The 14799-nt window shown below is 28.3% G+C and overlaps 1 non-coding gene across 1 annotated transcript; it reads left to right on the top strand.

Annotated features, from left to right (window-relative positions):
- Positions 1–12738: 12738 nt before the first annotated feature.
- On the top strand, positions 12739–12829 carry TRNAY-GUA (transfer RNA tyrosine (anticodon GUA)). Its single transcript is given in 2 exon segments — positions 12739–12775; positions 12794–12829. It is a non-coding gene; the product is annotated as a tRNA-Tyr (tRNA).
- The last annotated feature ends 1970 nt before the right edge of the window (positions 12830–14799 follow it).

The following is a 14799-nucleotide window of genomic DNA, read 5'->3' as shown; positions in this document are numbered from 1 at the left end:
TTGTAAAAATAAGCGATTATTGAAATAGATGAAGTTAAATAACATGTTTTATAGTGACGTAGACTAGCTATTAATTAAAAATTCCCATGAGGTATTTTGTTTTTTGTAAGATTGCATTATTATTGATTGGTATGTTGTCAGTGGATAGTGGTGATCCACCATGCGTAAAATCATAGATCCGCCATTGCTTATAACTTCAAATAAAATCTAGCATTATTGTGTTATGTTTGAATTCTGGTGTACCGATTATATTCATTCACCTGTACCATTATTAACTTATTATATTTTAATTAGTGTTAATTGTAGTAGGTTAGAATTAGTTTTACTGAATTGCTGTTAACTTATTATATTTTAATCTAATTGATATCCTACATATTAGTGTTCTTAGTCATAAAGGTGCTCCCAATATTCTCAACATTACAAAATTAAAAAAAACATGGTGTCGAGAAATAGGACAATTAGACTAATTACATCATAATATGAACAGTAATCAAGCTATTAATCATTGTGTGTTTGAAGATTGAAAGAAGATATATTAGCCATGAGCCCATGATTGCCCATAAAAATATACGAATAATATCATATAATATAATGTTTTAAATTAATTTCTCTACAAATTTGAGATAATAATACATGCACCAACTATGTAATATCAATATGAAAAATAGTCAAATAGTGTTCAAATTTAACTACAATAAAACCATAGAGAATTGGATCTGGTAAACATTTGTGCTCAACTTAACAATGTTTAAACACTAATCATGAACAATAAACTTATCCATTAGGTGAAAATAATAGCGTTATCCTTTGTGACACTATACATCTGCACGCATGCAATAGCTTCGCGAAATCAATTACCATGGCATATATATCTACAAATGCAGTAAAACTTGGCAGAAGCTTAGCTTGATCTTGAAGCCGTGCATTGAAGGCATTGGTGGCGTGCATTTGACAGAGCTTGCTCGGTTGCTCCTAGAGCCTCATGATAGAGTATAAAACATATTTGTGGGCCTTAACCATCAACTTAAGCTTTTGGTTGAGTTGGTCCTCTAACACAGTATCGGTTCCAGCGTGACACAAAGGTCACGGGTTCAAATTTCATCTACCCCCACTCTCAAGTGGAATATTAAGCGCTGGGTAACGTCTCGATGACACTACAATTAGTTACCATCTTAGGCACAAGGTCGAAGCTAGGTACGTATATGAGAAACAATTCCTTGACCGACTTACCCGCATTTTATAACACGCTAAATCCCTTATGTGTCATCTTTCGCTTTAAGATTGATGTATATTCTCTATAGTAAAAATCACACAGTTGAAATAATCTAACAGAAAATAGATAGGGAAGAGCATGGTGTGTTTGATGATGCGCGGACAGTCTGCTCCAATACTGAACTAACCAAGGAACATGTTTTACTATATGACCTTTCATTTTATGGGGAACACGTCTATATAAGTTGGCGATATTATTGATATCACATATATATATTAGTATGTTAGATTAAGATATATTTTCAACATAATCACCAATATCTAATATTACCTCCGGTTCTTATTACTCACAACAAAGGGTTTTATTTGTAAAACATAAAATATTCCTTTGTTATAACATTTATACTTTTACTATATATTAAATTTAATTGAAAATGATATTTCCTCTACCCCGAATAAGTAGCAGGAAATATATATACTATGAAATTATGGAGTAGCATATATTTTGACTTGTCGTAAATAATTGTCAGTTTCTGTATTTAGTAAGTTAAACTTTATACGAAGTACTATCCCAAAAATGCATATCTTTATTCTTTAATAAAATCAATAATTAGGCCGTAAGAGATAATATGAGCTACTTATGGTATATAATGCAATTTATGCAATATGTTTAAAACCCTGATGAACATTACTTATAGATTTCTTAAATTGATCCATTCCTTAATGTAGGGCTAGTCTATTATTCCTTTCTATAAGCCAACTTCTAAGGAGTTTCGTGCTCAGGCCACTTAACGTACTTATAACCTCTTTACTTCTTTCATACTTTAATACAAGTATATATTAGTTGTCAACCTCAACGTACTTGTTTTATGCATGAAATATAAAGCATACATCGTGTATATTTAGATTCACTTTAAATACGTATGGAGCATTAGACCAATAAAACCAAAGCGTTTCTAAGCCCCCGGCCCCTCTCCTCCTCTCTAAAAATAAAGCATTCACATCTAACCCTCAAGCTCAATAAGAAAAGGAGCAAAGATGACTGAATGGAATCCATACCAACCAATTTAAGCATCTAAAATGCTGGCAAAATTAAGTCCGCTCCCCTGAAAAAAGATGGTCTTACTAAAGTTATTGTGTTTGATTGATAGCCCATATTTATGATTCTTATGAGCATAAAAATCTTATACTATACTAGTTGTGCACATCTTTATTGTCCTTTGTGTCAACTCACACTGCTAAAATTCCCAAAATCTAATCTTACCTTAGTCTTCATATAAAGATGTTATAATTCTTAGTAATTTGACAAAAAAGCTAACTATATGTACTTCTTTTAATACCTTTATTTATATACTTTTTTATTTGCTTCTGTTTTTTTCTTGGCTTTTGAGACATCATCATATTGAAATAAAGCACATAGAAAACATACAAATTAATTTGTTCATTTTTTATACAGCAAATATATTGTTCAACACTAGAGTAACAGTAAAAACGCACAATTGTAAATTCATTCATTCATTTATTCCCACTAATATGAAAACTTTAATTTATACATGTAACTTTTTTGTCCATTAATTTGGACTATAGTTTAGTCGTTATTCTAATTTATCCAATTTGCTGTCTCTAATACTAGATTAATTGAACTTTTTAAAGACATGCTTTATTTGTCACATGAATATATAGGTCATTTGTTGAAATAGTTATATTATTGGAACAAATAGAATGTTAATAAACACATAGAATTTGTCACATGATTAATTATTCTTTAGCATAGGAATTTCCCTATTTTTTTTCATAAAATTCCTAGACACATAATTGAGACTTTTGTGTTGAGAAATGAATCACAAATCATTACTTTATTTAAGTGAAAAATGACTTCTTTTATTCCCAAACAACAAAACACGATATGAGTGAAGCCTTTTTCCAAAAATAGTATTTGGTGTTGTCAATAATACTACTAAGAAATTATATATTGCTAACAAGAACAATTTTCTTGATTGTACGGAATGCAATAGATATTGCTTTGTAAAAATGTTCATTCAATAATACCCATATGTCACTATTATTATCGAACGGAAATAAAAAAAAAGGCACTCTTATTGTCTTATCCCTCCCTTTTCTATCATAGATATATTTAATTATGTATTTATAAAAATTGTGAAAAAGATCTATACTTTAAAATACACATTAAGACGAATCTAATTTAGAAAATCTTACATGATAATGTTTTTATTTTTATAAAAATCTATATTGGATAAAAAATTATTATTTTGTTCACATTAATTATAGGTGAGTTCGTCAAACAAAGAGAGACAAAGGTGGCACTAACATTATATAATGCGTGATTCCTTATTTCTGCGTTGGTTTCTTACCCTAATTCCCAGTTCTTTGGGTGAGCATGTCAGTGTTCAAACCATTTACATAGTCACAATTTGATTTATACCCTTGAAATAGAGTTGAAACAATATATAATACCTTAACATGTATTTTAACCTTTAATTAGTTAGTTAAAGAAAAATTAAACCTACAATTTGTTGTTAATGTTACCCTCTCAATAACATGACAATAATACAAAGTACATGTCAAAAAGGATGTGATCAATAAGTATTTTCCATACAACATACACTACCACCACATGTTAATGTTACCCTTTCACATGTTCTTTGATTAAATTTCGATGTAATTAATATCATATGTATCACGGTACATTAAAAAAACACTACTCACTCAATCTTAGCTTTTTAGTATAATCCAAATGTGAGAAAGGTGAATTCTCAATTTCTAATAAAGAAGAATAAGAAAACACACAAGAATACAAACAAAAATTTTTGGTAGGAAATGATTCAACTATTATATGATTTGGCATTTTTTATATAAATAAAAACAATACCATAGACAAAACGGTGAGGTTAATAATAATAATTGCTAAATCATGCTAAAGATTATAACATGACACATGAAAATTGTATGCAATCAGTTGGTCACTCATTGGAATGCGTGCATGAAGGTGACAAAAGAAAACAATGGAAATAAAGAGAATCCAAAATACATGTAAATAATGAAAATTTTAGAGTGCAAAAACAAAGCTAAACAAAAGGGGTCCTCTTTCACTATTGTACACATATATTTCTGACATTTTCTGTTCTAAGCCTCAGATTCCCTTCTTATCTACCATTTCCACTTCCCTTAGCTTTGAATTCCACCATCTTATGCACTAATTCTAATTAATTATATCCATAAATTAGTTTATTTATTTAGTTTAATCAATTTACTTAGTAAAGATTGTACGATAACTAGGTTTATTCTACATTATGATCACTTATAGTATTGATTATTGTTGATTATTGTTACGTAGTTCGAATTTGATAATTAGTCATCATCTTAGTAATATCTTACTAGAGATGTTTTTTAAATTTAGATTATAATTAAATCAAATCTAATTATATAATTCAAATAAACAAAGGTAGTACGGAGTAAACTTATATTTTTCTAAAATAAAAATGCTATTCTAGAGCAACATGTGATTTTCACCAAAATTATATTTAGATCTTTCATTTTAGGAACTAGTAAATGCTTAACTGTTAGTAATTTAAATCCTAAGAAAGAAAGATTTGGAAAGTAATTAAATCAAATTTCATGAAAGATCGAGATCATCATAATCATTGCAATTTATGCATTCTAGATGCAAGCCAAACAAAAATATAAAAGAGAAAAAAGAAACAAAAAATTGAAAAAAAAAAAAAAAAAAAAAAAACAAGAAGAATTATTATCCAAAAATATCTTATTAATTATCTATATCATGCACATAATAGAATAAAAATAATAGTGAAAAAATATAGAAGAATAGTATTGAACCCCCACTCTCTTTCTCTCTCTCAAAGAGTAACTATATTTACTACAAAAACCAATACCAGCCATGAGCTATATAGGCAAGATATAGATGAGTTCATACAAATAGTAGTATCTTTGCTATACATCTTTAAAAAGCTCAAAGGAGAAATTTAACAAAAAAAAAAAAAAAAAAAAAAAAAAAAAAAAAAAAAAAAAAAAGAAACAACATATTAAGTAGTAAAAAAAAATGAAAAACTAAATGGAGTGGCAATAAGCCTAGCTAGCTCTCACCATGCAACCAGAATGAAGCCATGAAAAATCACAAACCCTTGTGATATGAAGAGGCAATCTTTAGAAATATAACTAGTTATTAAGGCTCACCGGTTCGAAATAGGGTTCGGTCCGCTTGGTACTTCATGCTCACTTGCTTCAAATTGTTTAGAAGGCAAGGATTTCTCATGATGAGCCTTCTTATTAGGTCGTAGGGTTGATGTTGTCGTCGTTGCAGTGGATGATGATGATGATGTAGAAGCAGTCGAGGCAGGTAGGGTTTGGTTGTCTGGCTCCAATACCATGTTAGAATGTCTTATCTGATCAGCAGGGCGAGCAAGGAGGAGGAATATGAAAAGGAAGGAGAGAAGTAGTATAAAAGGGTGAGATTTGTTGTAGTTATTTTCTCTTAGTGATGATGATGGTGGTGTTTTATTAGTTTTAGCCATGCAAATTGAAGATAAAAACCTACACCCCCCAAGAACCCACAAGGGATCAATATCCATTAACCAATTAAGCCTCTCCAAGGCTAATTAGGAAAAGTAAGAGAAAGATAGAGAGAGAAATTAAAGAAGGTATGTAATTGAAGAAAATAAAGAGAGAAAGAGAGAGAAAGAGGAAAGGAAGAAGTAAGAAGAAGGTTCAACAAAAGTAGGTAATATTAGAAAGGAGGATTTGAAATTCGATGCACAATTAGTTTGTCAAGAAGGTTTAAATATGCATATTAATAAGGAGGTATACAAAAGCTTAAAGTTCAATGAACTATGTATAGTTTAATGACATAAATGCCCTTCATTTTGATTATGTAACATAATACGTGGATGTAAGTAAGCATGTTTGAACGTAAATGAAAAATCTATATTGACTATATTATAAAAATTAAAGTCTCCGAATCAAACATGCAATAAGGATCTATATCTCTAAAATTCTAAATTGTTCCTAGAAAAAAAAATGTTTTTGAATCTCCTTGTACTTAATAGCTTAGGAATACTTATATGTGCTTATACATAGGGTAAATTGTGTTTCGAATAAGAATGCAAAAAAAAAAAAAAAAAAACACAACTTTTAGAGGTTATTATTTTCATAATTTTATAGACTATACTCCGTATGTGTATATTGACATTTCATTCATATAAGAAGTCACTTAAAATTTAATGAAATTTGGATAATATCATATTTTAGTTGTTTTAATTTAAGGTTGTGAAAATAAAATACATTTATAATATTCTCCTACGCAATTAGTACTGATTTAGAAAGTTATGGCAAAATCATGCATCGATAGATGTATTTATTTGTTAGATATAGTTCAATTTTACATCTCTTTTATGTAACCCTAATAGTTGTATTGTATAAATCACTTTCCTTAAAATTTGCATACTCTTATTGTATAATAAGTGGTAGAAGTTGTTATTGGTTAATTAAAATGTCTAGTAAAATAACAATGCAATATCAATTTTTCATTCGCAAATAATGCTTATTTAATATGATACTTTAGTAAACACGATGGCAATCAATAAATGAATTAACATTTTTACTATTTATAATGTTTTTCATGGTAATGAATTATTCTTGTAACATTAACATTGCAATTTATAAAATAATTTCCCTAAACTTATCGCCATAAAAATAAATAATCAAAATGCTTTAGATAGTTGCATAGTCAAACCATTGAGGGAAGAGAGCACTTGTGATCAAGGGCATATTAGTCAAAATTGAAAAATAAAGCCACAAGATTAGCATATTAATTGGGCCATGTGGTAAATAAAAAGAAAAAGGCACCTAAAAAAGGTAAAGAGAGAATGACACAAGAGAAAAAAGAATGGAGGGGATGACAGTGGCTTTATTAATTTTCTGTTTTCTCCCTTTTATTTATTTTTATTTAAAATAAAATTTATTAACTTTAATTTGGCCGGTTTCCCAAAAAATTTCTAATTTATAAATTTTTCTTCTTTGACTGATTGAAGAGCCCCAGCCACAGGGCACATAGAAAAATGGTGATTTTTTAGAGTTGTTCAACCTTTTATGAGGATATGTCTCTTTCACTCTTTCACCCCGGTTGATGGGGGCCTTACTATTTGCCCCTCACCCTCTTATATGGATTGGATTGCATAATTTTATACTCGATACACTTTGAAATATCATGGGATACTTTTTCTGTCCAAAATTAATTAATACGGCTTAAAATTGTACTTGTACTCCTTACCATTTAAGTGTGAACTAATGTAAACCTAAGAGGTGATTTTAAATGTTTGGTGTGTGATCACATGAACATTCTTTTGCTATTAATAAGGAATTATTGTATATAGCCACTTCAAAGGTCAAACACGTATTAATAAAATCATATGTGAAATTCATTTAAGTGGTGTTGAGTATTGACTTGCACACCTTTTTTATGCGCTAAAATGTCAAAGTATGAGTTGAAACAACCTCATCACATTAAATTTCTAAGTCTATGTTGTGAAGGTATTCTTATATAATCTCTCAAAAAGGTCTTTAATAAAGATGGTGATTAGGGTTTAGTGGAGGATGCATGGTAAAAAGAGGAATAAAGTGTGAAATACTTTCGTATATGGTAGTAAGGGGATAGAGCGGATGAGAGTGTTAATTTAAGGGACGATGTTGGAAATTAATGAAAGAAAATAAAAGTAATAATATTTGATGATATTTAGTGTGAGCGATTCTTAACAACTTTACATACGGTGTAAAAGACATGCGAGTAGTATTGAATAACTATGCTTACATGTAAACGGGCATTCATTATTCATAAAAATTGTATCTGACAATGTGGCACACAAACCTCAACTCGACTATCATGCATAAGTTCAATTATTATGTTATTAACTCAATTAAATAAAAAGTAGTAAATGATTTGCATGTTCTAGCTACTCCGTAATAGATGTTTGCATATATTACTCCGTATCATATTACGTGTAGTGGATTTGATCGGGGAGACAAAGTTCAATGATTTGAATTAATTATGATAGGTATATCTTTGTAACAATCTAAACAAAATCATTATAAAACACCGTACCAATTCATTTTACAATCGATTTCTAAGATCTCACGGTTGTACCTCATTAATTAATTAACTTAATTCATATAGTTCCATACTAACTTACATAGTTAATTACATTACTTACATACAAAAATTTAAATTTGCACCAAACACCAAAGATATAAAATAACGTGTGGGGTCAAAATAAACATGGACAAGAAATCAACAAAATATGAATAGAAGCTAAGAAAGCTGTAAATGAAAGAAAGAAAGAAAGAACCAAAGCAAAGCAATAACACAATAAGCATCGTATTCGATAGATCAATAATCCATGACTTGTTTCTCTCTCTAGATTCTCTTTCTCTCTCTAAAGTTGAGAAGAGCCAGTAGAGACTTGTCTCCATGATGGGAATTCGTGGGCCCCATTTTTAGCCCTAGTAACCTAGCTTTCAAAGATAGAGATGGTACGTCAAGGGTATTATGGTAAATTCATACTTCATGGTTAAGTGGACCCTACCCTTTTTTAAAAAATGAAAAATTTACCTATTGCTGATTTCACAAGTGGGGTCTACCTTTAATGAGTGCCTCATGATATTGCAATAGAAGTTAAAGATCCTGAAATCAAAGTAGATAATGAAAGCTAGAGACTAAATTTAGGAAGAATGCAAATTAGGTGAGCTTAATTTGAAAGTAATTCAAGGTAAGGAAATTTAGGGTTCTTATCCTAGCTAGGGAAAATTTTAGGTAAAGAAAGTGTATGTGAATTTAGCCAATAAGATTAGTGTAAAGTTCTTATTTGTTGTAACAAATAAAATTTGCTTCCAAGCTTTTACTATTTTTATTTTTATTTTATTATGATAATAATTGACCACATATTCTGAAATATATACCAAATTACAAAAAATAAATAGTTAAAGTTACAAAAAGATGCTTATATTTTTCATGTACGTTTTGTAAAGTTATTATAAGTTACTCAGCTCTGTATATAATAAAAAAGGAAACTAAAGATATATTTTCTAATAAATAATATTCAATTTTATATTATTTGATTGGTAACTTCTTCTAAAAATAGGTTATATCAATTACCTTTTCACCCGTTTCTATTCTATCGAATTTTCTTTTCATTTTTCACCTTACTATTCACACAATAATTGCTCCATCATCATACAGTTCTAATAATCAACCCTTCAAATTTTTGAAATTGAATCTATAAATCTGTAGCTCGACATTGTAATGACGTCTCAACAACTTCTCCGACAACAATCAACATAATATATCATGTCAAAACTATTTGAAATATACATATATCATAAAATTAATCAGGTAAAACATTTACAGGTTGGGTATATAGTTTCCTTAGAAATTAAGTAGCTTATTCTCTAGAAATAGTGGGACTGTGAATATATATTTAAAAGATCTATCAATAATACGAGATGATGAATGATAAGTACATAGTTAATTTTTTAAAAGTGTCTTTCTAATTATCGCAATCATTCATCACCAAGCCCCACAATGATACATAAAATTTTGAAATTTAACTAAAAAAAAACATAGTTGATGTTAATTATATGATGACACAAAGTAAATCAAAGTTTTTCATTTAATTTGATTTTTTTTTTTCAATTTTCTTCTTGATTAGAGATAAAAAAATTAATAAGTGAAGTCTTTATTTGAATATCCAAAATAGTAAATTATAAGATAATGCACTATTATAACTTATAAATAATATATAGATCATATCAAAGATGATCGAACTACATTAAACTATTCGTGATTAAAATGTAGAAAGGATTTAATTAACTACAATACGAAGAAAAGTACTTCATATACATATAGTTATATTTCTATCATTTCTTATTTTATATCTTGCATTATATTGGTGGTATATGAACTTTATGTATTGCAAATTGATGAAGACAACACATTGAAAGCATGCATGATATTTTGAGAAAAGAAACACTCAATTTGTTTACCATACATACAATATATTCATGATCGAGTTGATAAAAAGGTACCCAATGCCCACGTTCAGTAACTCTCCAATAAAGTTTGAGGAGCTAATCTTATTAATTAGAATATTAATTATCAAATGATAATGATTGGTTAGTAGACAAGACAAAGTTTGGAAATCATAATTAACCTTGAGATGCAAAATTCATGATTCTCATCATATCTTTCTTTTAATAAAAGAGTTTGTTACAGATTTATATATTTTCAGTGAATTGTCTTACTCTAGTTGTTATGTGACATTGTGACATATCGGGCGTCCGTGCAGAACCATATGATCAAGTACATGCATGCAAACGAAGTATATATTATTTGGTGTTATTTTTTGAATCAAAATATATTTTTTGGTGTTATTGAGGGAACCATCTATACTTAGTATTTAAAAACACAAATCAAAATTGACACATGTCATCATTCTTTCTCACCTTTCTTTGTTCATTCTCCCTCCTTATGTTTTCAAAGAAATTCTCTCTTCATCTCCCCCTTTATTTCTCAATAACTTTTATATTTTGTAATCTTTATTTTAATTCAATAACAAATTAAATTTCCTAAACCTTCTCCTCTTCTCATTATTCCATCTATCAATTCAATTTATTCACATTCATAATTCATTTCTTTAATTTGACCCCTTATCTTCCCCCTCTTCTTATATAAATACAAATTTTCAATAAAGATTTTTTCACACTCATTAAGTTTCAAAAACTAAAAAATTAGAGAAACGTCTCTCAAAATTCTATGTGAAATTTCTACAACAATGAGGATGATGATTGAAAAGGAAAATATTAAGGTGGCAAGAATACTATGGAAATTCCATAGGATGACATTTTTTGCGTGTCATGGGGCTTTAATTTTGAAGATATTAAGCGCAATATAAGAGACATATATTGGTAAAGACTAAAGAAGAATATCATGCCTTCACATTTGATGTAAAAATTGTAAAATTATATTAAGTGTTTGGTATTTACAAAGTAGTTTTTTATACAAATTGTTGATTAATATATCATGCAATAGAGATATGATTTTACGATTTTAAGCCATTTTTTCTACAACTATTAGTCTATTACCACTAATTCATAAAATATTATAATATGTCAAAAGACGATAAAATAAATTCATTCAAATAATTTGTAAAGGGTTTTTTTTTTTTTTTTTTTGTGACAAGATAATTTGTAAAGTTTCAAATAAATTTATAATTTAAGCATAACCCGTGCGTAGAACGGGTCCAATAGCTAGTTACTTATAATTAATAATCCCATACTTGTTTTTTAGATTAATTTGTGTTTCATTAGTATTGTCATAAATTGGGATAGTTACATTCCAATTCAATGCAAGTAAATACAAGAAGATTAATTAGTAAAACTTGATTGAGAGATTCTTATCTTTTGTACGGAATATATATATAACTTTCATTTCCAAGGTGATAATTATTGAATCGACAATTCATTTTACCTTGCATTTTAGTCCAGAGAATTTAAAGTATGCATGACAAAATAATAAAGATAGATGTAGAAAATCATCAACGATAAGAAAAGGTAGAATGGATATCTAAAGTTATTGTAGTTGTCATGCTCGTACAACTAAAACGAGTGAAGCAAATTCTACACAATGAAAAATTCTTTTGCTGCTAGAGTAATTAATTAAATAAAAAAGTAATTTAAAATCAATAATAAATTTTTTAATGAAGAACGGTAGTTTACTGAATTTAGTACAAAAGCAGCTATACAAAACAAGACTAATTTATATTTCGACGGTCAAACGAAGATGTATTGATTACTTCAAATCAGGTTTATTCTTGGAAAAAGGCAAGGAAGTTTCTACCAACACTATAGGAGTAATAGTTAACATTATCAAAATCATTGACTTTATATACAAAATAACAATATTAATTTCAAAATTTTCAACATTTCATCACAATGACTCACAATTGGCATCATCTTTGTCTACAAAAATAGCAAACTATGAACCAACAAACAGAAAACAACAAGTATGTAATACCTTAGCTTATATAATCTATATTCATATGCATATTCTTGGCGTTTTTCTTAGGCTTCAAGTGATCACCAAAAAAAGGGGCTACAAAAGTCAAATAGAGTAGACATTAGAAAACATTATTTTTTGGTACAAACATTATAAAACAATATAATTAGACTTTAAAGTTTATGTTTGTTGGTAAACACCCCCTTTTCTCCCAAAAAATCAGGAATAGTTTGAGCAATTATTTATAATAACGTACCAAAAAATTAAACATTTGACAGCTTAGATGCCTAAAAAAGAGGGTTAATGGTATTAGGTAAGAAAAGAAATTATGATCAATCAGTTTAAAATATTGTATGCTTCAAAAAAAAAAAAAAAAAAGGAAAAAATCGAAAAGGACCCCACTTTTTAGAGGTTTAAATATTAAATGTGAATAATATAATCATTACCCGACCTTAGCTCAGTTGGCAGAGCGGAAGACTGTAGAGGGTGAAACCGTTAGAAATCTTTAGGTCGCTGGTTCGATTCCGGCAGGTCGGATTTTTTTTTTTCCCCTCTCATTAATTTTAATTTTATTTATACTTCTTCAATTCTTTTTTTTAATTACATCATGAGGGATTTTACGCTTGATAATACATTACTTAATCTGTAAATATCTTCAATTATACTTTTGTAAAAATTATAAAAAAGATTTATTTGAAAAGTAAATTTCAAGATGAATATAACTAGATCCTATACGATTATGTTTTTCTTAATGGATAAATCACAGATAATGGTCAAAGATGATTAAGTTAATAATTGTGTAAAAGTCCTTATGGTGCAATAAAAGAAAAACGGAGGAAGTACAAAGCTTTTTTTTTCCCGGGAAATTATTCTTATCATGGGGTTACTTTTGTTAATATTATAGGAGTTACTCGGTCAATGTTACAGGGGTTACTTCGTCAGTGTTATTATAGGAATTACTCAATTAGTTTTATATATGTTATTCGATCAGTGTTATCAAGAGTATTTTTACAAGCTATGTGGCTAGCCGCAAACAAAAATGCACTGATTTTTCCCCCCTAAAATAAAACTTCCTCCATCCCAAACTAAATGACTCATTAGACTTTTTTTTTCCCCTATTTATATACTTAACTTTGACTATAGTTTTAAACTAGGTTAAAATCCCATGCAAGTTGTTAAATATTTTTGACAATAATGTTAAAATATAAAGTATAAAAAAAATATTATAATTGTCAAAGTGAAAAGAAAATATTATAAGGTATAAATAATTTCTTAAAGATTTTGCAAAAAATAAGAAATAAAAAAAAATGACAGCAAGAAGCGAAGAAGGCGGAAATTTTTTTCATAAGATAATAACAAGTGTCATAGAATGATTTGCTTTTAGTATAGGTGAACAGATTAACATTATAGTTGTTCGATAGGTATTGAGACCACCTCCAATGGTGAGACTTGAAGGAGTTTTTTTTTAGGAGATGGAGAGTATTTTTTGCAAAGGATACCAATAAATTGAAATTTTAAACTTAGCAACTCCAAAAGAAAGTTGCTAAGTTTAGATATTCAATTTTGAGTCTCATTTGACAAAAAATGTGGACCCCTTATCAATATTATAAATTTATAATTTATTTGTAATTTATTTAAGTTTTATAATTTTTTTTTTTTTTTTTTTGAAAAACTTATATAATAGATTTGGTGAGCCATAAATTGAAAGTGACATTAGTATATTTTAGAGAGTCTCACCATTGGAAAATTAGACTTTATATGAGTTGTTAAATTGAGAAGTGGGTTGGGTATCACCATTAGAGGTAAAAAAACAACTCATTTTATATTTTAATATTCAAAATTGAGTCTCACCAATGGAGATAGTATGATATAAAGTATCAAAATATAAAATTTTTTTTATATAATTCTTATTAATATTTACTTATGTAAAGATTGCATCGGATGAAATTGAAAAATATTAAAACGAGAAGTAATTAATTATATTTATATAATTAAGTAAAATGATCATGGGACCATGTGTATTTAATAAGTTAAAATTAATCAAGCAATGTGTATTTGAACTTTTTTTTTTTTTTGGGAACCATTTTTTTAATTATATTTATTTTATGTATTTATCTATAGAAAATTTAATCGAATTAATTTATGAGATTAAGATGTTAAAACTTGACCCGTCACCTAGTCGTAGGAATCTTAAAAATCAACCACCTTTCTCATAGTATATATAAAATTAGCAGCAAGGGATTAGTGTTTAATGTCATTGTCAAATTAAAGACCTAAAAAATGACATAAAGAATTATAGACAACAAGATAATAAGTCAATAATATATGTTAAATCATACGGCGAAATGGAATAAATCAAGAGAGTGAATTTAACGGGTATTCTAATTTCATTTTACTTGGAGCAGCAACACCCTTTGCTAAAAAGGTAAAAAGCAAGCTAACGCCGCTTTGTAAGATCAACGGTTGAGTTTATCCCAAAACCATTTGACAAAATAAAATTAGCTCCT

The sequence above is a fragment of the Chenopodium album genome, chromosome 12 (assembly GCF_948465745.1).
Source record: "Chenopodium album chromosome 12, dcCheAlbu1.1, whole genome shotgun sequence".
NCBI lineage: Eukaryota > Viridiplantae > Streptophyta > Magnoliopsida > Caryophyllales > Amaranthaceae > Chenopodium > Chenopodium album.
This window is presented reverse-complemented; position numbering and strand designations above follow the sequence as displayed.